The sequence below is a fragment of the Artibeus jamaicensis genome, unplaced genomic scaffold (assembly GCF_021234435.1).
Source record: "Artibeus jamaicensis isolate MK-2021 breed Jamaican fruit bat unplaced genomic scaffold, CSHL_Jam_final contig_1028, whole genome shotgun sequence".
NCBI classification, from domain to species: domain Eukaryota; kingdom Metazoa; phylum Chordata; class Mammalia; order Chiroptera; family Phyllostomidae; genus Artibeus; species Artibeus jamaicensis.
The window spans coordinates 1,029,668-1,056,679 of record NW_026521201.1 but is presented as its reverse complement, the minus strand read 5'-3'; the positions used below and the strand labels follow the sequence as shown (position 1 = coordinate 1,056,679).

Below are 27,012 nucleotides of genomic sequence, written 5' to 3'. Positions count from 1 at the left end.
TCAATTGCCAAGAGGAAAAATTTAAATGCTGGACATACAAGGGGACCATCTAAAGCACACAAATCGTTTTATGAGTTATGAAACCCAAGTCTTTGTTTTTTTGGTCTGCTACAAAAAGAGTAGAATCCACCACATCATTTATAATCTGAGCCCTGCCAAAAAGTTTTTAGTATTATGGTTTCTCAAAAAATAAAATATAGAATGCCCATGACTGTGCAATTCTATTGCTGTGTATATACCCCAAAGAACTGAAAGTAAGGACTTGGGTAGGTATTTGTATACCTATGTTCATGGTAACCAAGGGATAAAAGGAATTCCAGTGTTCATTGGCAGAGGAAAGGATAAACAATGTGGTGTACATGTACAAGGGAAAGTTGTTTAGCCTTAAATAGGAAGGGAATTTTGAACCATGCTACAATATGGATGAATCTTGAGGACATTATGCTAAGTGAAATAAGTTCATCACGGAAAGATGAATGCTGTATGATTCCACTTGTGTGAGGTACTTAGTGTAGTCCAAATTCACGGAATCAGAAAGTAGAATGGTGGTTCCCAGGGCAGTGGGGGAGAGGTGGGGTGGGAGGGAAGGACCAGGAGTTGTCATCTGATGAATAGAGTTTCAGTTTGCAAGATGAAAAAGTTCTGGAAATCTGTTTCACAATGATGTGAATACATTAACACTACAGAGCTGTATACTTAAAAATGTACAGTAAGTTTTATATTATGTATATTTCACCACAATAAAAATAAAAATTTTTAAATGATATCTTCCAGAAGAGTGGTGCTTCAGTGAAGGAAGAGAAGATGCCTGAATCTTAATTAGTTGATATTGTGAAAATATAAAGAGAGGGATGATTGGCTGTCATGATTCAGATTCATTAGCAGAAGTGGGGTTCTTAAATTCAACTAAATATAATAATTGGGTCATTTTCAAACACGGAGCCTCACTGCATGAGCAAGGCATCTTTCACTGAAGGCTGAGGAGGCATAATTGATACTTGGTTGCTATCTGATACCCCCTACTTCCTTCTATCTGTATTAACTATAGAAAGAAAGAAAAGCCTGCCTTTATTTTTAGCGTAGCCATAGCTCTGCAGTTTTGTCTACTTTAACTGTTTAGATCAGTGATTTTCAACCAGTGTGCTGTGGGCCACAAGAGTTTTTACAACATGCAATACCAGGGGCCTGACCTCTTTTCCCTCAGATTGTCAAATAAAAATCAAATTAAAAAATAACAGCCAACACAACAGCCATCTGGTGTGAACTAATCAAAATTATACCTATTCTTTTGTCAGATCAGCAAAGAATATATCTTTTATGGTGTGCCACAGATTTTTAGTAATTAGTTGACATGTGCCATGAGATGAAAAAGGTTGAAAATCACTAGTCTAGACTCTTCATTCCCTCTAAGGTTCTGTGTGTACTCTACATGAATTTATTCAAGTTTGTCTAGACTTGATGGTCCACGGTTCCATGTGAGTTGTTCTGGTGGCTCTTTTGGGTGGATCCACACTCAGCCCTTCTCTGCCTTGTTCTTGACTCCAGAAGGAGGTGGGCATGGACTATGCTGCTCTCTGGCGTCCAGAAGGTTTGGCCATTGGGGGGCAGCAGCAGATCAGAAGGTGGGGCAAGAGCAGTGGGGTGTTCCTCCTGCTCCCCTCAGATCGCTGTGGATTTGGCAATGGCCAAAGCTTCAGCTTCCATGGGGCAGGCAGCTCCATGCCCAAGGCCAGAGCTCTCACTGTGCCCTGAAGCAGCACTTTTCTCTGCTTTGCCCATTCAAATCTAGGGGAAGTAACAGCTCCCACTACTGTTAGTCACTGTGAGCAACTCAATCTCCTCTTGGTTTTCTTGACCCTGCCCAAATCCTTTAATTATTGGTCCTTTCATATGGTCTCCTCTGTTAATCCTTTGACCATGCCACTTATTTCTAAGACTGACTGAAATAGACACTCATATGTCACCAATTCATATCTGATGATTTTATGTCCCTAAAAACAATGATTTGCCCAGAGAGAAGCTGAAAGACCATGTTGTTGGTGGCTTGATGTGAATTTTTCCTACATTTGCTGATTAGGTACAAAGCATTTAGCCTGTCCCCCAATGAGCTCTCAGTAATAATAATAATTGTTGTTGTTGTTGTATTATCACTTTAATACACAGAGAATGGCAACCACTATCTGTACTTATTATTAGAGAAATTAGACTTGTTTAATGATTGATGTTTTAACTTAATTCTTATGGAGGTCTTAATATGGGCCAGATCCTTAGTGATTTTATATCATTTCATTTTCAAACAGTTCTGTGAGGTGTGTACTACCGAATTATTATCTCTGTCTTACTGATGGACATGCCCATGCTTCAGAAGCATGAGTGGTAGCCCTTATCACAGGGAAAGTGAGTGACAGAGCTGAGATCTGAACAGAGGCTGCTGGCCCCAGAACCTGCGTTCTCATCAAGGCAGGATAAGATGAACTCGGCCTCTCTCTGCTTGCAGCTGGAGGATTACAAACATGACCTGTCTTACCAGGAGGACTTAATCTCATCCACAGAAAGTGACATTTGAGCTGAGCATTGAGGGAGTGAATCAGATGCAAGAGATGCTGGTCAGGACTCTCCCCTGCAGATCTGAGAGCAGGTCAAAGCAGCCCTGTCTGCATCTCACCTTGGGTTTTCCCGGCAGCACCTAGCATCGTGCCCTGAACAAAGCCTACATTCAACAAGCGTTTCCTGACTTGACTGAAATAAAAATATTTAACTTCTCCCCCATCACTGATTGCTTCTGACGGAAATCTTCCTTAATTGTTGTTTATAAGTCAAAGTCTTTGCAGTGTCTTGTGAGGTCACAACACCAAATTCTCCTCTGAGTTACCTGTGACACCCACTAATTTCATGGAAGTCACATGTATTTACTTGAAGGGAGAATTTGGTTGACAGGATATTGCAGAGTAATTAATGACAATTCTAGTCCCTTGAAATGCACACTTAGTATCTATAATCATTGTTTAAGAAGATTACATGCCACATGAATTAGAGGTTGTGCAGTCTGCACCACCTCCACATTCTGACGGGCAAACGTTCCTTATCCTGTTCTCTACTTACTTTCCTTCTCAGATTAACACCAGGTTATTACTTTTTCCCCTGACATCTAGTATTCCAATTTTAAAAACTAGGACTATGGTTTAAGGGATTTTTTTTTAAGATGAAAGTCCTCTCTGAATTGAATTTTAGAGGAAAAAAAACCCCAGCCAAATACTGCTCCCTAAAGATCTTTCCAAACTGGAAAGACCATTAGTCCTGAAAGGTCCAGCAAGGGTCTGTCCGCTGCTGACCCCAGGGATCCATTCTGGCCTCGTGTGTCTTTTCTCTATTTTCTTAGCACCATGCTCAGGGAGGAAATGTGGCCGTCTCCTGCTTAGGCTGTGGTTTTGGATCTGTGAATCATCTGGGTATTCCTCTGCATGTTAAAAAAGTTTTTAAACAAAGAATAAACTTGCAAATGTTTAGTGGCTGGAAGTTACAAGGTATAAGCTGACATGCATTAACTAAAGTCTTTTAAAAAATCATGCTAATGATGCTCTTACTTAGCTCGCTGTTCGTTTTTTTTTCTTCTTTCCCTTTCTCTTCTGTCTCCTCCACTCATACTGTAAGATGAAAAAATATTAATGAAGAGTTTGGAAACTGAAGTTCTAGTGGCTTTTGACTAGTTCAGCTATTGGCTTTTACCCAGACACAAGTCACTCAACTTCTCTTGGACCCAATTCCTTCTTTTGTTCAACAAATATTTGCTGAAAACCTAGCATAAGCATTGTTTTACTAGGGAGTCAGAGGTAAAGAAAATAAACGCAGTTCCTGCTCTTGTGAAGCTACATTCCGGTAGGAAAATGAGATCTGACCACAAAGAGACGGGGACCCAACCTCATAGTGTGAAGTCAGACAGATTGCCAGTGTTTCTCTGTCTGTGGCTTCTTTGTCTATGCAATTGTACAGCATTACATACGCTATATCTTTCAGACACAAAAGCATTATTAAAAATGGAGCACTGCCAAGGACCTGGAATGGTCAAAACATTTTTTTTAAATGACAAATTTGAAGGACTTTTTTATCTGATGTTAGGACTTAACTTTAAAACCTATAGTAGTCAAGAAAGGATAGCACAGTGTAAGTTTAGACATGGATTAATGCCACAGAGTTGAGAGTCCAGACAGACCCACACTTAGGTGGTCAACTGAATTTTGATAAAGTTGCCAAGGTAAGCCTTTAGTAAACCATGGGATGGTTTATTGGATGCAATGGATAGCCTTCAATAAACCATGCTGGGATGACTGGGTATCTAGATGAAGAAAGGTATTTTGACCATTTCCTCACAGCAAACACAAAATTTAACCTAAATTGAATCATCAACCTAAATCTAAGAGCTAACACTATCAACTTTCTAGGAAAAAAACTGTGAAAATCTTGGAACCTTGGGTTAGGTCACAAGTTCTTATGTACATGAAGTTTATTATGTGCAATACAAAAGGCATAAATCATAAAAAGTGTTAATAAGTTAGACTTCATAATGACAAAATATTAGCATGTCAAAAAACACAATTAAGAAAATGAAAATGTAAGTTTTAGTTAAGAGAAAATATCTGTAAGGCACATACTTGAAAAAGGACTTGTATGTAGAAAACATAAAATTCTCTTATAACTCATTAATAAGAAAAGAATCTAATAAAATGAGAGAAAATACTTTTTTTGAAATAAAATTTAAAATTTTGTATTGTGTCTTTTCCATTATCATTTATCCCCCTTACACCCTCTTCTACCTCTACCCACCCCCTCCCTCACAATCACCACACTGGTGACAGTGTCCATCAGTCCTTTTTCTTTTTTGCTCAATGCTTCCACCCTTTAATCCCTCCCCCCATAGCTGTCAGCCTGCTCTCTGTCTATGAGTCTGCTTCTGTTTTGCTTGTTACTTCAGCTGGTTCATTAGATTCCACGTATGAGTGAAATCATGTCTTTTTCTTACTGGCTTGTTTCACTCAGCATAATTTTCTCCAGGAAAAGGAAGAAGCTAATGAGCAATGGAGAAAGTTTTGAGATTCATCCAGGAAAAACTTCCATTCATAATGGAACCCCAGAAATCCTAGGGGATCTAGCATCTGACTTGTGACACCTTCTGAAAGCGCAGGCAGAAATGTCAGGCCCCAGAAATAGCTTTCTTATCACCCACACAGAAATCTCTGTCAGGCCAAGGCTGTGGCCTCACTGCTTTATCTGGTGAGATAAACCCTTAAGCGTTTCTCCTCATCTGCTCCCCGAGGCCTGGAGGTGAGAGGGTGGAACGTGTGGAGCAGCTGGCTTTCCTGGTGTGGGTTTGACTCATTGACACATAATGTGTCCTCTTAACACTGCAATGTCTGCCACCCTCCAGCCACTCACAGTGTTTCTGCTTGGAACATAATGTTTCCTAGTTTCCCTGTCACTGCATGTTGTACCTGGGACTTTGCCGTTTTCTGTGGTGCTGATTTCTTGAGAGCATCAGCATCTCAAGCAGTGGAGACTCAAGGTTTTACTGGGAATAACTTAACACTGGCTCTGAGAAGACCCTCCAAACCTCAGTGTGTCTCTCTCCCCGCTTCCCCATTGGGGCTCTACTCTCCCCACCTTCTTTCCTTTCAGCAGCTAGCCATTCTCTCTCCCAGGAAGTGTCGGTGAGGAACATGATTTCCCCTTAAAACTCTCCCTGTTTGCACAAGCACCTTAGACACCCACACACTGCTTCCTTCCACATACATAGGTCCATAATATCACAAATTATTAGAATCTCAAAAGAATCTGCAGAAAATCTGGACCACTGTTGTCCAAAATGTCTTCCTAAGAACTCAGGGTTATTAACAGGACCTCAGTGGAAAATAGGTTCCATGATCAGAGTTGTTCAGAGAATGTCCAGTGAACAGGTTTCTATTCGCTGTACGCTACGAGAAGGCTCAGTGTGTTCGCTTTGATAATGTGCATCAGGACATAGGACGGGGTGGGCGAGGTGTGGGGGTGGGGACGCGATACACAGTGTTTGATCAGAGACATGCTTTCCCCTTTCGGATTCTGGAGCAGCAATGCCAAAGAGAAACGTCCTGAGAACCATACCTGTAGTTACGTATATAATTTGAAATGTTCTGGTAGCTATGTTATCAAAAGTAGAAAGAAACCCATGAGCCTATTTTTCAGGTAGTGTTTATTTATCTGTCATTTTTAGAGCCATCTTAGATTCACAGCAAAACTGATCAGAAAGTACCTACTAAGTCTCCTGCCACAGCATCCAGAGCTTCCCATGCTATCCTAATTTTGATCATATATTTTAGTTAACCTAATATGTAAGACTATTACTTCAACATTAACCAATATAAAATTATTAATGAGATACATTATTTTTTCCATATACTATTTTAGTTTTTTCATTTTAAAATTTAGCCCTAGCTACATCTCAAGTGCTCAGCAGCATGATGGTTCCCCTGTGCAGGCAGAAGAGGGCCAAACCCTTGAAGAAAATGCTGATCTGGCCACACCCACTCACCACACAGGTGCTGTTGTAGAGCCTGAAAGTTTGAAGTGAATTTCCTGATTTCAGACCCTTTTAGAGTCGGATGTAAAATCAGCACACGGGTTTCCTGAGTCTCACGGGGTAGTTCTTTCCACTACGGCATGAGTCAAACACAAATCTTTTCTTTTGTAGGAGGGAGAATTCCAGCTTCCTTCCTTTGCCCCACCAGAGAAACCCTCTCCTATTCCTTCTGAGTTGAATTAGAATGGGGCTTCATCTAGGGACAGAGAGGCCTGACTTTGCAGTGACTATCCAGAACCTTTCATTCTACTGTGTGCTTCTTGGATTCCCATGTGCCTCTCCATCTTAGGATTTACACAGTTATCCATATTTACTAACATCAGGGACTCTTTCAGGCGATAGTGCATTGGAATCCCTAATGAGGGGTCATTGTGATGGCCCCTGGGCACCTGGGCCCTCGGGGTTGAAGAGGACAAGAGGAATCTTTGATTCTCATCTATTCAACAAATATTTATGGAACACCTACCATGTGTCAGGACCTGTTCTGGGTCTCTGGAGTTTAAATTCTAGTGGTGGCAGACAGAAGAAACACAAATATGTAAATATTTAGCATGTCATATGGGAATAAGTGTTATTAAGAGAAGATTAAACAAAATAAAGGGAAAGACAACTAAGGAATGGAGGTAGGTTGGGGAATGAGGGATTCTTTTACTCATTAATTGTTAGGGTTATTGATGAAAGCGGGAAATTGGTTTAAAGAAAACATTCTCATAAGCCTATGTTATTAACGTGTGTTGAAATGCCTTCAATGCCTTTGTGAGCACTTGGGTCCTTTTAAGAAAATAATGAGAATATTTATTAACAGCTGCAACACAAGCTATTCAGCAGTTATTGTGCAGAGCACATGACACAGGCTTAACACTTATAACCGGAAACTAAGGGTCTTCGCTATCTTAGTATTCACTTTCCAAGAGGTGTCGGGAAGACAAAACTGTCATAATGAGCTGGCCATTTGTTAAAACCAGTCTTCCATTAAACATCTCCTCCTGTTTTAGTCTAGCCTCTATCCTGGTTGGTGCATGTGTCACATTTTTTGGTCATAGCCTCATTGATTGTCAGATACTTAAAACATCAGATTGCCCAGTGAAAATACAAAGCAGATGAATCACAGAGGGAAGAAGCAGTTTGCCAAACACTGGGGATGTCATGAAGCTGATGGAAGTGATACAAGAAAAATGCTAGAATTACTTGCAAAGCCATTGGCAGGTGCGGACCGGGCATAATTTACCTGATGACAATGGAAGAAAACAGTTATGGACATAATGACAGGTGTTTCAGAAGAAAGAATTCAATACAGAAGGAACAGGAAAGGTCCTTGGAAATCAATTAAGCCCCAGAATAGTTTTGCAAAATGCACATCCTGTTAATGTTCCTGTGAAGGTCAAATATGAAATGAAGGATGTTACATGATGGTAACATATAGTTTCATTTGAAAAATGTAATAAAAACATCCTAAGTAATTTATTGTTGTTTTCCGAAAGTAGCTGTATAGTTTAAACTTTACACTAAATTTAGTTGAATGTAAGAAAAGTTTATAATTTGTATAATTTTCAGTCCATTTTTTCAAGAAAATGTTTTAATAATAGTTTTTCAATAACATTTTGGTACATTTCTTTTAAGTGGTCTTTTCAGCTACCAATTACTGTTGAATATCAGGAAATACCCTGCAGGTACTAAACTAAGATACAAAGAATTCCAATAATTTGCTCCTAGTCACATACCTAGTAAGAGGTAGCGGCTACTAGAAGCCTAGAAGCCGAGTTGAATCCAGACATCTTTACTACACAACACTGCCTCCTAGAGGGGTCACGTTAGGTTAACTTAGTCTAGACAAATCTCAAACTAAAAGCCTTGCAGGAAAAGGTGTGTAGTACCCATTTCTTGTGGACCTCATAGGTAGGAATAAGTCTATGTCAAATATTGTGGCTAGAGGTGGTTTGAAGCATTGTCTATTGTCTTGCCATCATCGTTTACACAGTCTAAAAGGTTTGAAGTCTAAACCTCCCAACTGCTAGTTACAGTATATTATCTTTGTGTTGCTGAACCTTTGCAGGACATATCAGAGAAGTTAAACATGTCTGTTATAAATGTCGGGTATCTAATTGTCTTACCTTACAGCTCAGCCTAAAGGCAGACACCTAAAGAAAGAAAATCTCCCAGTTCACAATTACATCCTGTCTTTGTAAATCTTTCAGGCAGAGGAAAGATAATGGCCATGTATGATTTTAGGCAAGACTGCTGATTTGCAGTCTCTTCAGGAAATTGTAGTGTTTCCAAGGACAATATTCCTAGTCAAAATAGATTAAGCCGGAGGCTAAAGTGATCACCACAGTAAAAGTTAATGATACTGTGTGTTTGGTTGGAAACAACTGGAGGAAAAATAAGTTATCATAGCAGACAGTCCACCCTGTAATTTCTTTTTATTCTCTAGTCCTGGTCACCAGTGGGATGGAAGGAAGTAGTTTTTTTTTTTTTTAAGATTTTATTTATTTATCTTTAGGGGGGAAGGGAAGGAGAGAGGGAGAGAAATATCAATGTATGGTTGCCTTTCATGCGTCCCCTGCTGGGAACTGGCCTGCAGGGAACTGGTCTGCAACCCCGGTAGGTCCCCTAACTGGGAATCGAACCTCGATTGTCTGGTTCACAGGCCTGTGCTCCATCCACTGAGCTACACCAGCCAGGGCAGGAAGTAGTTTTTTTCTTTGAGTACTTTGTAGATAGGACAGAAAAATTCTTCACTGTGATGAAATAGAGTCTAGAGCAGGACTGTATAGAAGGAAAGTATATAAGGACTATCTGGAAAAACACTAGCCATTGTTAATATAACAAGAACAGTTTGCACAGACATGGATGTAACCTGGCAGCAAGGAGAGTGGACTGGAATGCACATACAATTCACTGTACTAGTCAGTAAGGCAGTAGATGCCTTTGAGTGAGCGTGTATACTGTGTGGTTGTCACATTCAAAATGACTGAGTGAGTAGAGTAATGAATTTGCATCAGATTTTGTGTTAAGCTTGAACGTTCCTCCATGGAAACTATTTGGATGATTCAGAGGGCTTTAGCTATAAGCAACTGGTGATTGGTACCTTCATCATGACAACTTGCCTGCTCATGTGTCACATCTCATGCAGAGTTTCTTGGTGAAACATGAAATCACCAAGATGACTCAGCCCTGCTATAGCCAAGATTTGGTACCCTGTGACTTCTGGCTTTTCCTAAAGCTAAAATCACCTTTGAAGACATTTCATACTGTTGATGAGACTCAGAGAAACAGGACAGGGCAGCTGATGGCAATTGGGAGAATTGTGTGAGCTCCCAAGGTGGCTACTTTGAGGGGGACTGAGGTGTCATTGTCCTATATACACCATTTCTTTAAATTTTATTTAATTAATTAATGTATTTATTTTAATATATTTTATTAATTATGCCATTACATTTGCTCTATTTCCCCCTTCATTCTCCTCCATGTTGCACACCCCTCCCCCACCATTCCCCCCTTTAGTTTATGTCCACATGTCTCAAGTTCTTCAGATTCTATATTTCCCATAATATTCTTGCCCTTCCCCTATCTATTTTCTACCTACTATCTATGCTACTTATTCTTTGTACCTTCTCCCCCACCTCTTCCTCCCACTCCCCTGTTGCTAACCCTCCTTGAGATCTTCATTTCTATGGTTCCATTCCTGATCTGGCTGTCCTTTTAGTTTGCTTTTGTTTTAGGTGTGGTTGTTAATAACTGTGAGTTTGCTGTCCTTTCACTGTTTTTTTTTAATCTTTTTTTCTTAGGTAAGTCCCTTTAACATTTCATATAATAAGGGCTTGGTGATGATGAACTCCTTGAACTTGACCTTATCTGAGAAGCACTTTACCTGCCCTTCCATTCTAAATGAAAGCTTTGCTGGATAGATGAATCTTGGATGTAGGTCCTTGCATTTCATGACTTGGGATACTTCTTTCCAGCCCCTTCTTGCCTGTAAGGTCTCTTTTGAGAAATCAGCTGACAGTCTGATGGGAACTCCTTTGTAGGTGACTGTCCCCTTAACTCTTGCTGCTTCTAGGATTCTCTCCTTCATTTGAATCTTGGCTAATATAATGATGATGTGCCTTGGTGTGTTTCTTCTTGGGTCCAACTTCTTTGGGACTCTCTGAGCTTCCTGGATTTCCTGGAAGTCTATTTCCTTTGCCAGATTGGGGAAATTCTCCTCTATTATTTGTTCAAATAAGTTTTCCACTGGTGGCTGTTCCTCTTCCCCTTCTGGTACCCCCATAATTCAGATGTTGGAATGTTTAAAGATGTCCTGAAGGTTCCTAAGCCTCTCCTCATTTTTTTGAATTCTTGTTTCTTGACTTTTTTCTGTTTGGCCATTGTTTGCTTTCTTCTGGTCCACTCCTTTGATTTGAGTCCCAGTTTCCTTTCCATTGCTATTGGTGTCCTGTGCATTTCCATTAATTTCAATTAGTTTAGCCTTCATATGTTTCTCTAATTTGTGACTATAATCAACCAGTTCTATGAGCATCCTGATCACCAGTGTTTTGAACTGTGCGTCTGAAAGTTTTGCTATTTCTTCATCGCTTAGATTTATAGGCTCTGGGGCTCTGAGATCTTCTTGAGCCATGTTTTGATCTGTTCGCGCCCGTTAGGAATGAGGAGCTGAGCCTTTTTTAATGGACTACCCAGGTCGCTGGTTTGTGATGCTGTATGTGGGGGCGGGGTCAGAGAGGGACAAAGGCAGTTCCCTGTGCCGCTTCCTGCCACTGGGGCCTGCAAGGTCTGTCTCACTGCTCGCTCCTTCACCAGTTTATCTGCCTGCGAATGTGTGACCTCAGTCAGCCCTCAGTGGGTCCACCACCTTGCACCCTCAGTGGGTCAGCTCACTTCTCCACACCTGGGGTCTGCCCACGGCTGCTGGCGCAACTGGGTCGCATGCCCAGGTCAGTCTGGTGGATCTTTCATGCCCGACCCCCCTCTGCTGCTGGCTCTGCCCCTCTTACTGGTTTGGCTGAAGGGTTCGTTGTTGTCAGACTTCCGTATAGTTCAATCTTCTGTGGGTTGGCTGTGTTTTTGTTGCTAAAACTTTGTTGTTTTTAAACTTGGTTGTGTGAGAAGGTACAGTGCTTGCACCTACGCCTCCATCTTGGTGGAAGTCTATACATCGTTTCTTATATCTTGTATCTTCTTCAGTAAGTGTCTTTATTTTATTTTTTTAAATTTTTTTTATTGATTATGCTGTTACAGTTGTTCTATTCCCCCCCTTCATTCTCCTCCACGTTCACCCCCCGTCCCCACCATTCCCCCCCTTTAGTTTATGTCCATGTGTCTCAAGTCCTTCAGATTCTATATTTCCCATGCTATTCTTGCCCCCCTATCTATTTTCTATCTACTATCTATGCTACTTATTCTTCTGTACCTTCTCCCCCACCTCTTCCTCCCACTCCCCTGTTGCTAACCCTCCTTGAGATCTTCATTTCTATGTTTCCACTCCTGATCTAGCTGTCCTCTTAGTTTGCTTTTGTTTTAGGTGTGGTTGTTAATAACTGTGAGTTTGCTGTCCTTTCACTGTTCATCTTTTTTATCTTCTTTTCCTTAGGTAAGTTCCTTTAACATTTCATATAATAAGGGCTTGGTGATGATGAACTCCTTGAACTTGACCTTATCTGAGAAGCACTTTACCCGCCCTTCCATTCTAAATGAAAGCTTTGCTGGATAGATGAATCTTGGATGTAGGTCCTTGCATTTCATGACTTGGGATACTTCTTTCCAGCCCCTTCTTGCCTGTAAGGTTTCTTTTGAGAAATCTGCTGACAGTCTGATGGGGACTCCTTTGTAGGTGACTGTCCCCTTAGCTCTTGCTGCTTCTAGGATTCTCTCCTTCATTTTAATCTTGGCTGATATAATGATGATGTGCCTTGGTGTGTTTCTTCTTGGGTCCAACTTCTTCGGGACTCTCTGAGCTTCCTGGATTTCCTGGAAGTCTATTTCCTTTGCCAGATTGGGGAAATTCTCCTTTATTATTTGTTCAAATAAGTTTTCCACTGGTGGCTGTTCCTGTTCCCCTTCTGGTACCCCTATAATTCAGATGTTGGAGTGTTTAAAGATGTCCCGGAGGTTCCTAAGACTCTTGTCATTTCTTTGAATTCTTGCTTCTTGACTCTTTTCTGTTTGGCCATTATTTGCTTTCTTCTGGTCCACTCCATTGATTTGAGTCCCAGTTTCCTTTTCATTGCTATTGGTGTCCTGTGCAATTCCATTCATTTCAATTAGTTTCGCCTTCATATGTTTCTCTAATTTGTGGCTATAATCAACCAATTCTGTGAGGATCCTGATCACCAGTGTTTTAAACTGTGCGTCTGAGTTTTGCTATTTCTTCATCGCTTAGATTTATAGGCTCTGGGGCTTTGAGATCTTCTTGAGCCATTTTTGGTCTGTTTGCGCCCGTTAAGAATGAGGAGCTGAGCCTTGGACTCCCAGGTCGCTGGGTTGTGATGCTGTATGTGGGGGCGTGGTCAGAGCGGGGAAATGGCGACCCCCTCTGCTGTTTCACGCAGCTGGGTGAGGAGCATCACCTTAGGTAGTTCACCAGGGCCGAGCCACTCAGAGTCGCTGGGTTATGACACTGTATGTGGAGGTGGGGTCAGAGCAGGGAAATGGCGGCGCCCTCCCTGCCGCTAGCTGTGGGGACCTGCTGGGTTCCGGTCCAGTCGCCCCCTCCCTCGCTTGTCTATCCACGCACAAATGCGCGACCACAGTCAACCCGTAGCCCTGCTCTCTCGCTGTTCCCCCCGTGGTCTCTTGCTTCATCGCTCGCTCGGTCACTGACTAGGTCCAACCCTGCGCCAGGATTCTGAGTGCCTGGATTCTGCGCGCCTGAGTCCGTCTGACCAAGTTTTCCTGTGCAACCCTGCTCCACCAGCTTCTGGTTTCGCCCCTTACCGGTCAGGCTGAAGAATTTGTTGTTAACAGACTTCCAAAAAGTTCAGTTTTCTGTGTTCTGGCTGTGTTTTCTGTTGCTAATATTTAGTTGTCTCTAAACTTGGTTGTGTGAGAAGGCACAGCACATCCACCTATGCCTCCATCTTGGTGGAAGTCTCGTAAGTGTCTTTATTTTTCACATTACATAGCTGGATACCTCCTGGAGAGGCCTCATATTTTAGGGGAAGACTATCTCTTTACTGACCCACTTTTGGCTTTTAAAAAAATGCAAGGCAATTGTATGACATCCCTCCTGATAGAGGAGGGAGGTGCTGTTCTGCTTTTAGGTAGTCACAACCACACCAGCTTCAGAGGGGAGACAGGAGAGTACAGCTTTCTAATAAAGACGGGGAACTGTCAAGATCAGTAGACCATCAGCAACTCCACTTCTGGTATGATTCCCAAAGATTATAAGCAGGAGCTGAAAGAGCTATTTATACATCATGTGCAGAGCAGCACTGCTCACAACAGCCAAAACAGGGAAGCAGCCCAAGTGTCCATGGACAGAGAATGGATAAATGAAATGTGGAATATGCATACAATAGAATACTATTCAGCCTTACAAAGGAAAGAAATTCTGACTTATATGACAACCTTGAGGACAGTGTGATAAGTGAAATAAGCCAGTCATAAAAAGATAATACTGTATGATTCCACTCATTTGAGATACTTAGTGTAGTCAAATTGAGACAGAGTAGAATAGTGGTGCCGGGGCCTGGGGGGAGGGGAGAAATAGGGAGGTATTGTTTAATGGGTGTAGGGTTTCAGTGGGGAGGGTGAAAAATTTCTGGAGGTGCATGGTGGCATGCAATGTGCATGTACGTAATGTCACCGGACTGTATACTCAAAAATGGTTACAATGGCACATTTTATGTCACTATGTATATGTAATTATATACATATCTATGTATATGCATATACCAAAGAGTGTTGAAGGTGGTGCTGTCAAAGGTGATGGTGGAGAAGGTCATCAGAAGGAGTAAAGGAATAGCTCTAGCTAAGGTTTTTCAACCATGTTACTGCATGAACATGATTTAAAAGTAAAGGGAAGTCTTGCCAGATGCTAGTAGCAATACTTACTGAGTGTTTACTAATTGCCAAAGATTACACTAGGGATTATATTAACTCATTTATTCTTCTTTTTACATTTTTAGATATATATTTTATTGATTATGCCATTACAGTTGTCCCTTCCCCCCTTCATTCCCCTCCACCCTGCACACCCCCTTCCCCACCATTCCCCCCTTTGTTTATGTCCATGTGTCACAAGTTCTTTAGATTCTACATTTTCCATACTATTCTTGCCCTGACCCCTATCTATTTTCTACCTACCATCTATGCTATTTATTCTCTGTATCTTCTCTCCCCTTCTCCTCCTCCCACTCCCCTGTTGCTAACCCTCCATGTGATCTCCATTTCTATGGTTCCACTCCTGATCTAGCTGTCCTCTTAGTTTGCTTTTGTTTTAGGTGTGGTTGTTAATAACTGTGAGTTTGCTGTCCTTTCACTGTTCTTTTTTATCTTTTTTTCTTAGGTAAGTCCCTTTAACATTTCATATAATAAGGGCTTGGTGATGATGAACTCCTTGAACTTGACCTTATCTGAGAAGCACTTTACCCGCCCTTCCATTCTAAATGAAAGCTTTGCTGGATAGATGAATCTTGGATGTAGGTCCTTGCATTTCATGACTTGGGATACTTCTTTCCAGCCCCTTCTTGCCTGTAAGGTCTCTTTTGAGAAATCCGCTGACAGTCTGATGGGGACTCCTTTGTAGGTGACTGTCCCCTTATCTCTTGCTGCTTCTAGGATTCTCTCCTTCATTTTAATCTTGGCTGATATAATGATGATGTGCCTTGGTGTGTTCCTTCTTGGGTCCAACTTCTTTGGGACTCTCTGAGCTTCCTGGATTTCCTGGAAGTCTATTTCCTTTGCCAGATTTGGGAAATTCTCCTCTATTATTTGTTCAAATAAGTTTTCCACTGGTGGCTGTTCCTCTTCCCCCTCTGATACCCCTACAATTCAGATGTTGGAACATTTAAAAATGTTCTGGAGGTTCCTAAGCCTCTCCTCATTTTTTTGAATTCTTATTTCTTCATTCTTTTCTGTTTGGTCATTTTTTCCTTCCTTCTGGTCCACTTTGTTGATTTGAGTCTCAACTTCCTTTCCATTACTATTGGTTTTTTGTGCATCTCCCTTCATTTCACTTAGTTTAGCCTTCATATGTTCCTCTAATTTGTGACTAAAATCAACCAGTTCTGTGAGCATCCTGATCACCAGTGTTTTGAACTGTGGATCTGATAGGTTGACTATCTCCTGGTCACTCAGAAGGATTGGCTCTGGGGTTTTGAGCTGTTCCTCTCAAGCCATAATGTCTTGGTCTGTTCTCACCTGTTATGTATTGAAGGGTGGAGCCCTAGGTGTTCACCAGGGCAGGGGCGACCCAGGTCACTGGTTTGTGATGCTGTATGTGGGGGCAGGGTCAGAGAGGGGCAATGGTGCTTGTTCCACGCTCTCTCTCAAATTTTGGTCCCCTCTGCTGCTTCCCACAAGCAAATTGGGCTCTTTTTGTGCTGGTTCCTGGGTGTGTGGGCCTGTGTACCCTCCAGGACCCTGTGGGTCTCTGCAATGAACTCTCTGTGAGCCTGGGAGCCTCTCCTGGCATCTCGACGCCAAAAGTTCTTCCAATTGGTGCTTTTAGGCTTTAATACCTATCACTGGCGCTCTGGGTTGCACGGTCTGTCTCACTGTTCACTCCTTTGCCTGGTTTATCTGCATGCGAATGTGTGACCATGGTCAGCCAGCCGCCTTGCGCCCTCACTGGGTCTGCTCGTTGCCACCCTGCACCTGGTATTCACCAAGGACTGCCTGCACTCCTGGGTTGGTCTGCTGATCTTTCCTACCTAACCTGCTCCACCAGCTGCTGACTCCACCCCTCTTACCAGTCTGGCTGAACAGTTCGTTGTTCTTGGACTTCCACGCGGTTCAATTGTCTGTCTTTTGGTTGCATTTTTGTTACTAAAACTTTGTCTTTAAACTTGGTTGTGTGAGGAGGTACAGTGTTTCCACCTATGCCTCCATCTTGGCCAGAAGTAACTCATTTATTCTTTACAATGATTCCGTAAGGGTGGGTACTACTGTTATACTATTTGAGATTTAGCAAAATTAACCACCTGTTTAAGCCATGGAGCCAGCAAGTGACAACAGCTAGGATTTAAGGCCAGTGGTTCTCAGACTTTGGTGTGTATTGGGATCACCTGGAGGGCTTGTTAAACCATGGATTTCTGGGCTCTACCATTCGAATTTCATTATGTCTCAGATGGGCCACAAAGACTTGCATTTTTAACAAGTTCCCAGATGATTCTCATATTGTTGGCTGGGTACCACAATATGGGAATCGGTAGACTAGCCTATATTCTTAACCATTACAACAGAACAGTAGAAGGACTGGCTGCATCTAAGAGAAACCTGGCAGAATGACACAAAGTGACTGCATGTATGGCAAGGAGCTCAAGCAGGTGAGGGGCATGATGAACAGAGTTCACCACCCCTTCTCAGCTGCTGAGCTCTTTGCTATAGCCCAGGGGCAGCTGTTAACCTCCATCAGCAAGGGGTGAACTTTGAGGTATATTGCCCTAGAAGGAATGGACCAAGACTGACATGCATTCTCATCAGTCTCCTTCCTCTCATCTATCCAAATAGTCCACATCTTTCAAGCTCAAAATGAAATCCCATCTGAGGTTGATATCTTGATTCCCACACCTCAGGCTGCATCTAGCCTCAGTGTTACACAGGCTAGAGATTATTAATGTCTAATTGATTTATGTGTTTTTGTCTTTTTTTTTTCAGTTAGCTTAAAGGCTTTTTGAGGTCAAGGATGGTGGCTTATATTTACCTAGGACTTCGAACATGGCCAGAACAGTCTTAGTCAAAGTAGCTGTATAATTGATGATTATTCTTTAAAAATGTTCCATGAGTTAGAGATTACCATTACATCAACATTAATAACAATACAAGTAAACATAGAGTAAAAATATTGCAGAGTACTAAATGTTGGTTAGATGTTGGCAGTCCTATTGCTTGTTCAAACAATGACTTTGGAGGAAACAGAGGTACCTCTGGCTCAAAATGCTTTACTGGCATCCATACAAATGTAAGGAGCCTGCACAGGAGTGGTGCATCTCGGAGTTATGCAATGAATAATTCACACAACTCTATGAGGTGGGCCTGTGTATTGGGTGGGTTACATAGGTTCATTGCTCTTTTCCAAGGCAGGTGATGGTCTTAATAAATGTCAGCGCTAGCAGCTTTCCCATTATTTATGGTGTATAATTCTTTAATTGGCCTTTTACAATATTCTATAATATCCTAATTCCTAGTCTTTCTCTCTCATTAGATTTATAATGAGTGCCCTAAGGGTAAGGCCCATGTCTTAGCTTTGCATCCCTGGTATCTAAAGAAGTATCTGCATATAATAGGTCCTCAAAAGAAATGTTTGTTGAATGAAGTAATAAGTAAATGAAACATAAATAATCATTTTTACATTGCTTAAAGTTCCAAATATGATGTCGTACGGTAAAATGTTTTGAAATTGCTTGGAGAAATGTCAAGACAATAGGTAACATCAAGGCCAAAAAAGAAAAAAAGAGAGGATTGAATGTGGGAGGTGAGGGTAGGTAGGGCAAGGAAGAGTAACCGGGGGAGGGGAGTACCAATAAGATACTTAAAAAAATTTAAACAGCTAAAATAAAAACATGAATGGTGCCAAATTGGGGCAGTTTACCTTTGCAAAGCTCTGCAGTGAGTCTCCTTGGCATTCTCACCAAAGACTCAGAATGGCAGAGGGATCGTCTCATCTTCCTCTCATATAAACACAAGGAAATCACCCTCGTCTCCGTTATATAAACTCCACAGTTTTTTCACTAATATTTTTCCTTGATGATTTTGTCAGGTCAGGACACCCATTTCCTTAAACAATGGTAATGTTCATGGTGAGGGCCTTCATGGGGAAATTTCAGTTGCGAAATTGGCATGAAAATGTAACAAAGCTCCTAAGTGCCTTATTTTCTTGAACATACTCCTTCATTTGACCTTATAAATATACCTCCCGTTCACTTGGCCTTCCCATTAGTAGTCGTCAGTGCTTTTCACCAGGTGTGGGCAGTGGACTACCCACCCTCACCAGCATATGGCAAGATCCTACTTCCCTGTCCCCCGTGGAGCTAGATGGGCCATGTGACTCGCTCCGGCCAGTGACCTGTGGGTGGGGGGATATGTGTCACTTCTTGGTGGACTCTTTAAGAGCCAGTGTGTGATTCCCTCCTTGATCTTCCCCCTTGTGCTGGTGTTGGGTCAAACTGAAGCCTCTATCAGCCCGAGATCACTGAGTAACTTCTATGAGTAATATATTCACATTTATTTTTAATGAGAAGTCAAAATGATCAAAGGAAATGTTTCTTTGAAGTGCTTCTGTGAAATAACTGCCCAGACATGCATGTTTCAGTGCTGCCACTTTCCTCTGAAGACATTACTTCATAGTGCGCTACGATCTGCATGAGCAAGGATGGCTCCGCGTGCCATGCAGGGTCAGCGCTTCTTGCCAGGAAACACAAGTCTAGTCAGACTAGACTTGATAAGAGCCCTTCACAGTCATCACCCCAGACTCACAGTCAGAGTTACAAGTTTTGTTCAGAAGAAAGGCATTTAGTCCTCAATCCAAAGAGTTATCTGCATTTGTCTCTCTCCTTAGTCTTTCATCACTAGGTCATTCTACATCTTTTCCCTTCTTTTTATTTATTTATTTATTTTAATCCTCAGCCAAGGATATGTTTCTTGATTTTAGAGAGAGGAGTGAGTAGAGAGGGAGAGAGAAAAATAAAGAGAGAAACATTCACATGAGAGAGAAACATAGATCAGTTGCCCCTTGTATGTGCCCTGACTGGGGAACAAACCCCCAACCTTGTGGTGAGGGAGCTAAAACTCCCTCACCCTGAATTGAGGCACCAAGGGCTTACTGCAGCTTCCTAAAATCTGAGTTAAACCTCCCAAGTGTGGAGTGTGACCTGTTCGACCACTTTTCCCCTTGGTTGGCAACATCCTTCTCTTTGAAGTAATTAGCAACATTCTTCCTTTGTTATCTGTAAAAGGTAATCCCCTGCAGTAACCTGTGCATAGTAAATGAGGACTGCCGTCCACGTAATGTACCCAGAAAAGCAATAGAAGCCTGTCCAGGCAGGGACTGGGGCCTCTGGCCCTCTCGCCCTCTCTCTCTCTCAGGGAGCGGCCATGCCATCCCTTTTTCTCCACAGGGCTTCTGTAGTTGTGTGTATTTGTTCTCTAGCAGCCACAACATACATGGATCCAGGATGCACCACGCTGGAGATCTTCAGAGCCTTTGAATCCAGCATTGCAAAAGCTTACTGGTTCCATTGGTGAAGATGTGGGAGAAGGTGAACTAGAGACCCCTGGCAGAGCCATCCAAGAAAGGCAGGACACCCAGCATTTTGTGGGAAACGTGGAGGCAGACTCATGTCAAACCCTTCCAAGCTTCAGAAAGGCAGCCTCACTTTAGGGACTACCCTCTCCATAGTTAGAGCATGCTGTGAAAACGCTCTGTTGTTTGAGGTACCCAAGACTCCTGGATACAATGGTGAACATTTATTGAGGATTCCTATTGTGCTAAGAGTTTTATCTACTTTATCTAATTTAATTCTCACAACAACCCCAAAGGTTCGTATCATTATTCCCATTTTAAAGAGGCAAATTGAGGCTTAAGTAGAGTAAGCAACTACCAGAGATTCAAGTCTATGGCTGCAATGTTGCAAAATCTCCTGGCAGCAACCACTAAGAAAAATTCCTAACTTTATTCTGTTTTTATGTGAGGGTGTGTGAATATGTGATTAAATATAAAATATCTTCTTCCTTCATTTATGGTCCTACTAAAAATGTTGCATCCATTACTCCTTAGCCATACCCTTAAATCTCAAAGGCCAGATAGATTGTGGACTGAGGCAGATAAATTTTAAGGTGGCCCCCATGATCTCTGCCTCATATAATCCCCTCCCCTTGGGTGTAATGAGGACCAGTGACTAGTTTCTAACCAATGGACTATGGCAAAGATGGCAGAGTGTCGCTCCCATGACTATGTTAGGTTATGTGCCACTCATCTTGCCAACGGACTCATCCTCAACTCTCTCTCCATTGTTGACTTTGAAGATGCAAGTTGCCATGAATCCCACAGTGGCAAGGAAATAGTGTAAATTCAGTAGCTTGAGGAAGTTTTGAGGTAGGTCCTTCCATAGTCAAGTGTCTGATGAGACCCTAGCCCTGGGCAAACTTGTGAGGCTCTGAGCAGAGGGCTCAGCTAAGCGGTGAGATGCCTGATACACAGGAACTGTAAGATAATAAATATGTATTGTTTTAAGTTATTAAGTATGGGGTAATTTGATACAGAGCATAAGAAAACTAATATAGTCATGCATGACTTAATGATGGGGTTACGTTCTAAGAAATGTGTTGTAGGTAGTTTGGTTGCCATCTAGGTTTGTGTAATTATATTCTATGAGGCTCTCACAATGACAGAGTAGCCTGGGGATATATTCCTCTGAATGTACATGCCATTAAGTGACTTGGGAGGCCTAGCTCTCAAGCCCTGGGTGGAGCTGGGTATTGGAGGGAGGGAATCAAGTCTCTTCCTTCTGCCAACTTGAGGGGCACAAGGGACAATGGCTTACCTGGCATGGCTGCAGGGTGAAGCATCCACAAGATACACACCTTTCTCTCACAGACAATACTTCTAATCACGTATTTCTCTGCATTGTTATGCTAGGAGTTTCTCTTTCATTCCTCTATGTTACCAAAGACCCCTTTCTATTACTTTAGTTGGTGTAAAAAAGGGTTTGAAGCAGTTGTTTCCTCAGCCCCAGGAATGAAGGAAAAGAAGAAAATTTTATCAGGCCTCACCTCTTATCGGAAAAAAAGGTTTGTATTATTGAGAGTAGGGAAACTGCAGGTTAAAAGGCTAAATTCTTTGGGCTATAATGTAATAATAAAACTTGTTTTTATTTAAGGATCAAACAAAGCCATGTTTAAACCAATTGCATGTGCAAATACAATCACTGTCCCTCTTGCTGTGACATGTTTGTGCTGGCTGCAGCCTAAAATATTGTAAGACTGAAATGCATGGGGTTTGGGTGGAGAGCTGATCCTGAGCAGAGAGGGCAGGTGACCTATTGACTGCACATGGATTCCCTCCCTGCAAGCAAAACAATTGTGCCATTGTCATTCGTCATGGGGCTCAGCTGAGGGGCAGGCAGGGAGCGTGTGTTTTGCCTGCTTGTTGCAAGGAGGAAAGGGAGGGCTTCTCCGTCCTGGACAAGGAGGCAAAGGTGGTGTTCCTGTATTTTTGTTGGATCCCTTTGCACGAACAATCTCACCTGTCAAAACATGATGAAAAGTGGAAGTGGAACAAAGGAGAAAGAGGCCAGAAGTAGGAGAAGATAGACTGAAGCCATTAGGGCCTTAAAACACAATGCATACAATGTCTGATTGCAGTTCATTTTAAAAGTGCTGAATTTACCATTTTTGGCTAAACTGTCCTTGTCTGTGTATGTATGTTTATATATTTATCTGCTTTGACTAAATGTAGAATCAATATATCTATGCCAATGAATATTCTAAAATAGTTGTGTGTGGATGTAATCATAAATAATTTCTAGATAATGAGGAACACACATATTAATTTGCTTTGTACAATGTCTTCCACTACTACATTATATGTAGTAATTTCCAGCTTTGTAAGATACATTATTATAAAAAAGCACTTTCACAGAGTTATGCCATTTAGTGGCCTGAACATTTGCTCATCATCTTCTCTGAGGATGCCCCGCCCCAGGACTTCCTGTCTTACAGTTTCTCCAGGCCCAGCCCACAGCTGTGTGTCCGCCAGAACATGTCCCAGTCTGTCACTCAGCTCTGCTCCCCAATCAAACTCAAAGCCTCTCCCCACTCCCAGCACTCCGGGTCTCAGAAGCTACCCTTCTGCCCCTCTCCCACTGATCAGCTCATGCAGCATTTTCTCCAAATAGTTCCTTCACCTGTTTGCCTTAATAGAGACCTAGAAGTCTCCTGAGGACATTTCTTCCTCCAAAGCTTCTTGAAGGTTAGGAAAGTGTTTTGTTTTATTTTGTTTTTCCTCATGCCTTAAGGCTGAGAAGTAGGAAGAGTGTATTCCTGGCTCCCTATTGCTGACCGCTAAGCATCTCTCTCCCTCCCACCTGAAACTGCTCCCTTTTGCCCCTACCTTGAACCTGTCATTTCCTTGACTTGTTCTGACTGCTGCTCACTGAAGGAATACGTGAGCCCCTGTCCCTGTGTTCCTCTCCACCCCAGCCCTGCCATCATTCTGTGACCTCAGCTCTCACAGGTGACCATTCCTACACCCTGACTTTCCAGTTTTCTAACCCTTCACTTCAACTCAGCCCCCACCTTCATGGTGGCCCCTGTACTTTGTTCATGATACCAGGAACTGCTTCCTTTCTGAAATCTTTAACCAGTACCTTCTTCCTAGTAATCAGCTGACTTGCTCTGTAGCTGTACTTATTTTACCTTATGAGTAGATTTTACCATTGAAAATGAATTATCCATAAGGTTTCTCTCCTCTTCATTTTCTTCCTCATTCAGCTCAGTGTCTCTATCCATTGACATCATTTCCCTAAAAACATTCTTGGCTCACTATGGGTATTTCTAGTCAAAAATAAACTTCACCTAAATCTCATACCTTATACAAAAATTCACTCAAAAATGTATCATTAGTTTAAATGTAAAATGTAAAACTATACAACTTCTAGAAGATGACACAGGGGAGAATCTTTGGGACACAGATGTTGGTGAGGAGTTCTTCCATGAGACAACAAAAGCATGGCCCGCAAAAGAGAATTTGAAGAAAGGACCTTCACCCTAATTTAAATGTTTTTCTCTGCAAAAGACCCTGTGGAAGATGGAAAGACAGCTACATACTGGAAGAAATCATTGCAAATCACATATTTGACAGAAGACTAGCATATAGGATATATAAAGAACTCTCAAACTCAACATTTAAAAAAATTCTGATAAGAAAATTGGCAAAAAAAATATGTAGAGACTTTTCACCAGAGAGGGCATATGGATAAAAAATAAACATCTGAAAATATTTTCATTATCATTAGCCATTAAGGGAAATGTAAAGTAAGATCCTAACTATACACATATAAGAGCAACTAAAATAAAATATAGTGACAACATACTGGCATAAGTAAATAGTTGAGTAAGTAAATAAATGGAGGAAAATAGACAAATCTCCCATGCAGAATTTCAAATAATTTATATAGGTATTCCGCACTCTACAAGGTGGTACCTGACTTCCCAATTAAGTGTGGGCTACACACAGTGACTTCCTTCCAAAGAATGGTCTGGAAAGAGAAAGTGAAAAGAGTAACTTTACAGTGGAGAGATCTGCCAAACACTGCCTCAGCCAAATGATCAAGTTTGATCACAACAGCAAAAAAGTTATGTTGATAGTATACACTCTTGACACTAGGTGATGAGAAGAAGTCCTCTACATGTGTGGTCTTCTTCCGCAAAACTCATAACCCCAGTCAAAGCATGAGAAAAACATCAGAAAACAATCATATATCAGGCACATGTTGAATAGAGACTTGGACCCAGTGCTTCTGTCCCTAAACCCAGTGCTTTTTCTACTGGTTTTTAACTTGCAAACAGAAGGATGCTTTTGATGGACACGACCTTAACCTACAACCACACTGCCCTCCATCTGTTCCAGACCATGTGACACTGAGAATTCAAAGACTAAATGGCCCACAGCAGTGGTTCCCAATACTGGTAAAGAACAACATTTAAGCTTGTTCTCAGAACTGCTATTGTAGAAATGTCCAGCTTCTCCACAAGGTGGGGTGGAGGGGAACCATAGGGTTCTGTCTTAAAAGAGGAGCCGAGACTGCGGAGCGCCTGCGGCTTACTTCCTGTGGGCCCCAGCTACTCACTTCACTTCCTACCTGTGAACTGTAGGCGAGGGAGAAGAAGGGCAGGGGAACATGGGAGGTGCTGTTCTTTAGCATCCTGGTTTGCCTAGACTGTTTCAAATGAATTGAAAAAGTGTTACAACTGATGTTTGCATTTTTGTTTGTATAAGGGTGAAATGAAATTTTAGATAATGATGGTGATAAAAATTAAACACCAAAATAAATTCACATCAGAATCCTTCCTCATGGGCCTATCACCTACATAGAGTGCTACCAAATTACAGAAAAACTCATACCAAGGAAACGTGACATGTGTTGTATTATAAAATAAATTTTAATGTAAATGTTTCTGCACTTATATAAAACTAGGAATATATTTTTTAAATGTATGGTTAACAAAAGTGTTTCTTGGAAAGAGCTAGCTGTTTTTATTCCAAAGTTATGAGCTTCCTATATTTTTGGTGTTGAAATGCACTTTTTTTCCTGGAATGATGGAAATGGTAGCTTTTTGTTACTGTTATCATTGGCAAAATGAATAGTTTGGCAACTCTGTGTTCACTCTCAATGGCTTTGGAAAGTTTTTCTGTCCTGAAAAATTTAAGTCTGGCAACCACTAATCTAAAAATGTTATCTTTCTAAAATATACAAGTATTAACTAGACAAAAATCAAAAGAATTGTATGTAAATTAAGAACTCAGAAAAAATGATTTGTTTCATTAATTTATGCTTCACATAAATGTGTAAAATTTCACTCTCTTTGACCCCAATACTATGTTATTTTATAAACACCAAATCTGAAAAGAACTGAAACGGTAGACAGTGGAATATAACATAGCTACATGGTATTGAATGAATATTATATATCACATGTCTTCAGGATACATATTTTTTACTCATTAATATACTAAGATTTAGTTGTGGTTATTTTCATTAGTTGTGTGTGTGTGTGTGTGTGTGTGTGTTGATATTTTTGCTGTCCCATGAATCCTATGCAACAGTGCAGATACAAAGTGTATCTATGATGGCTGCAGTGGTTTCTTATGTTTGTATGAAACAAGTTAAGTAAATAAAAAATGGGAATATGTTTCTGAGTTCAGTCAGCTTCCCCCTTCACACTGTGTAGTGTAACCAATGGAGCCATTCCGTAAATGTTGACAATAATTTCCATGAATCCTTCTCGGGACGTTTTGAGCATGGGTGCTGTTGCGCACGGCCAGGCTGCATGGCCATTCTAAGAAAGTAAAAATGAGGTGCTGTTTGGTTATTTCTTTTTCTTCAGTCTATGCCCCGATCCAAATGAATCTCATTTTGCTTCATCAGAAAGCAGATCCCTTCACTCTCTTTCATCCCAACTCCATTTTAATGAGCTGTAGAAGGAAAACACAATTCCCAGGACACCTGCAGTTTCAGATGGAGACCATTTGCTGAGCCTGAGTGTTTCACCCTCAGCAGGTAGTTTTACAATCAACCTGCACTAACAGCACAATTAAAAGGGGCAGGTAGTGAGTGATTCCCTGCTCCACTGGCAACTAAGATGTGCAGCATTCTTTTCAAAAGTTTTTGGAAGTTCATTGCCCTTTAGATTACTTGGGCATTCCAAATTTACTGGACTTTAGTTTTTAGAATTTAACAATGGCTGCTTAGATTTAAGATGTTGCCATTATCACCACTTAATTACAATTTGATTTTATTATAGATAAGTAAATGAAAAGATGTAAGGTGTTAATTTTACATCTTAAGCTCCTTATATCCAAGTAAACAAACAAATTCTTTATTGGTGTCAACTACTTTCAAAAACTGAAATATCTGTTGGGCATTTCATTGAAAAAAAAAGAATGATTTAGGAAATAAATATTTGTGAGGTCAAAGAACAGTAGGAAAGAAGCAAAATATCTCAATGATGATAAATAAATGAAAATATAGCATCAAGAATATTTGGAGAAGAGAGATCAAGTGTGGAAATGGGAAACGAATTTGTAAAAATTTCACTGCAAGGCATCCAGATTTCCAAACATTTTAACCTTACACTATATGCATGTATTAAGTTCTTGCTAAAGAATAGAAAGGGTTAATATTTTGAGAAGAAAAGAACCCTTAGCAGATTGACATATTATACTTTCATTTATTCTTCCATTGCGAAGGATACACATGTGTTAGCTTAAGTAAGATCCCCTACCTTACACAGTTTCACTGTGGAAAAAATAATATTGACCAAGCCTCAGATCCTGCCTGGCCTGACACAGATACACACTTAGAATCATGGAATTTCTCAGCTGGAAAGTACCTTCGGATGAGATTTAAAGGCATTAAATAACTTATGACCTTCACACCATTTATTTACAAAAAGCAATAATGATAAACGTCATAAAGATAGAAAGTTTATTTATTCTGGACAGTTGCACAAATGAGGCCCTG

The 27,012-nt window shown here is 41.2% G+C and overlaps 1 long non-coding RNA gene across 2 annotated transcripts in view; it reads left to right on the top strand.

The window, feature by feature from the left end:
- The window catches only part of LOC119050035 (uncharacterized), a 140,073-nt gene that overhangs the window by 87,987 nt on the left and 25,074 nt on the right, over positions 1-27,012 (top strand). The gene's annotated exons all lie outside the window — the stretch shown is intronic.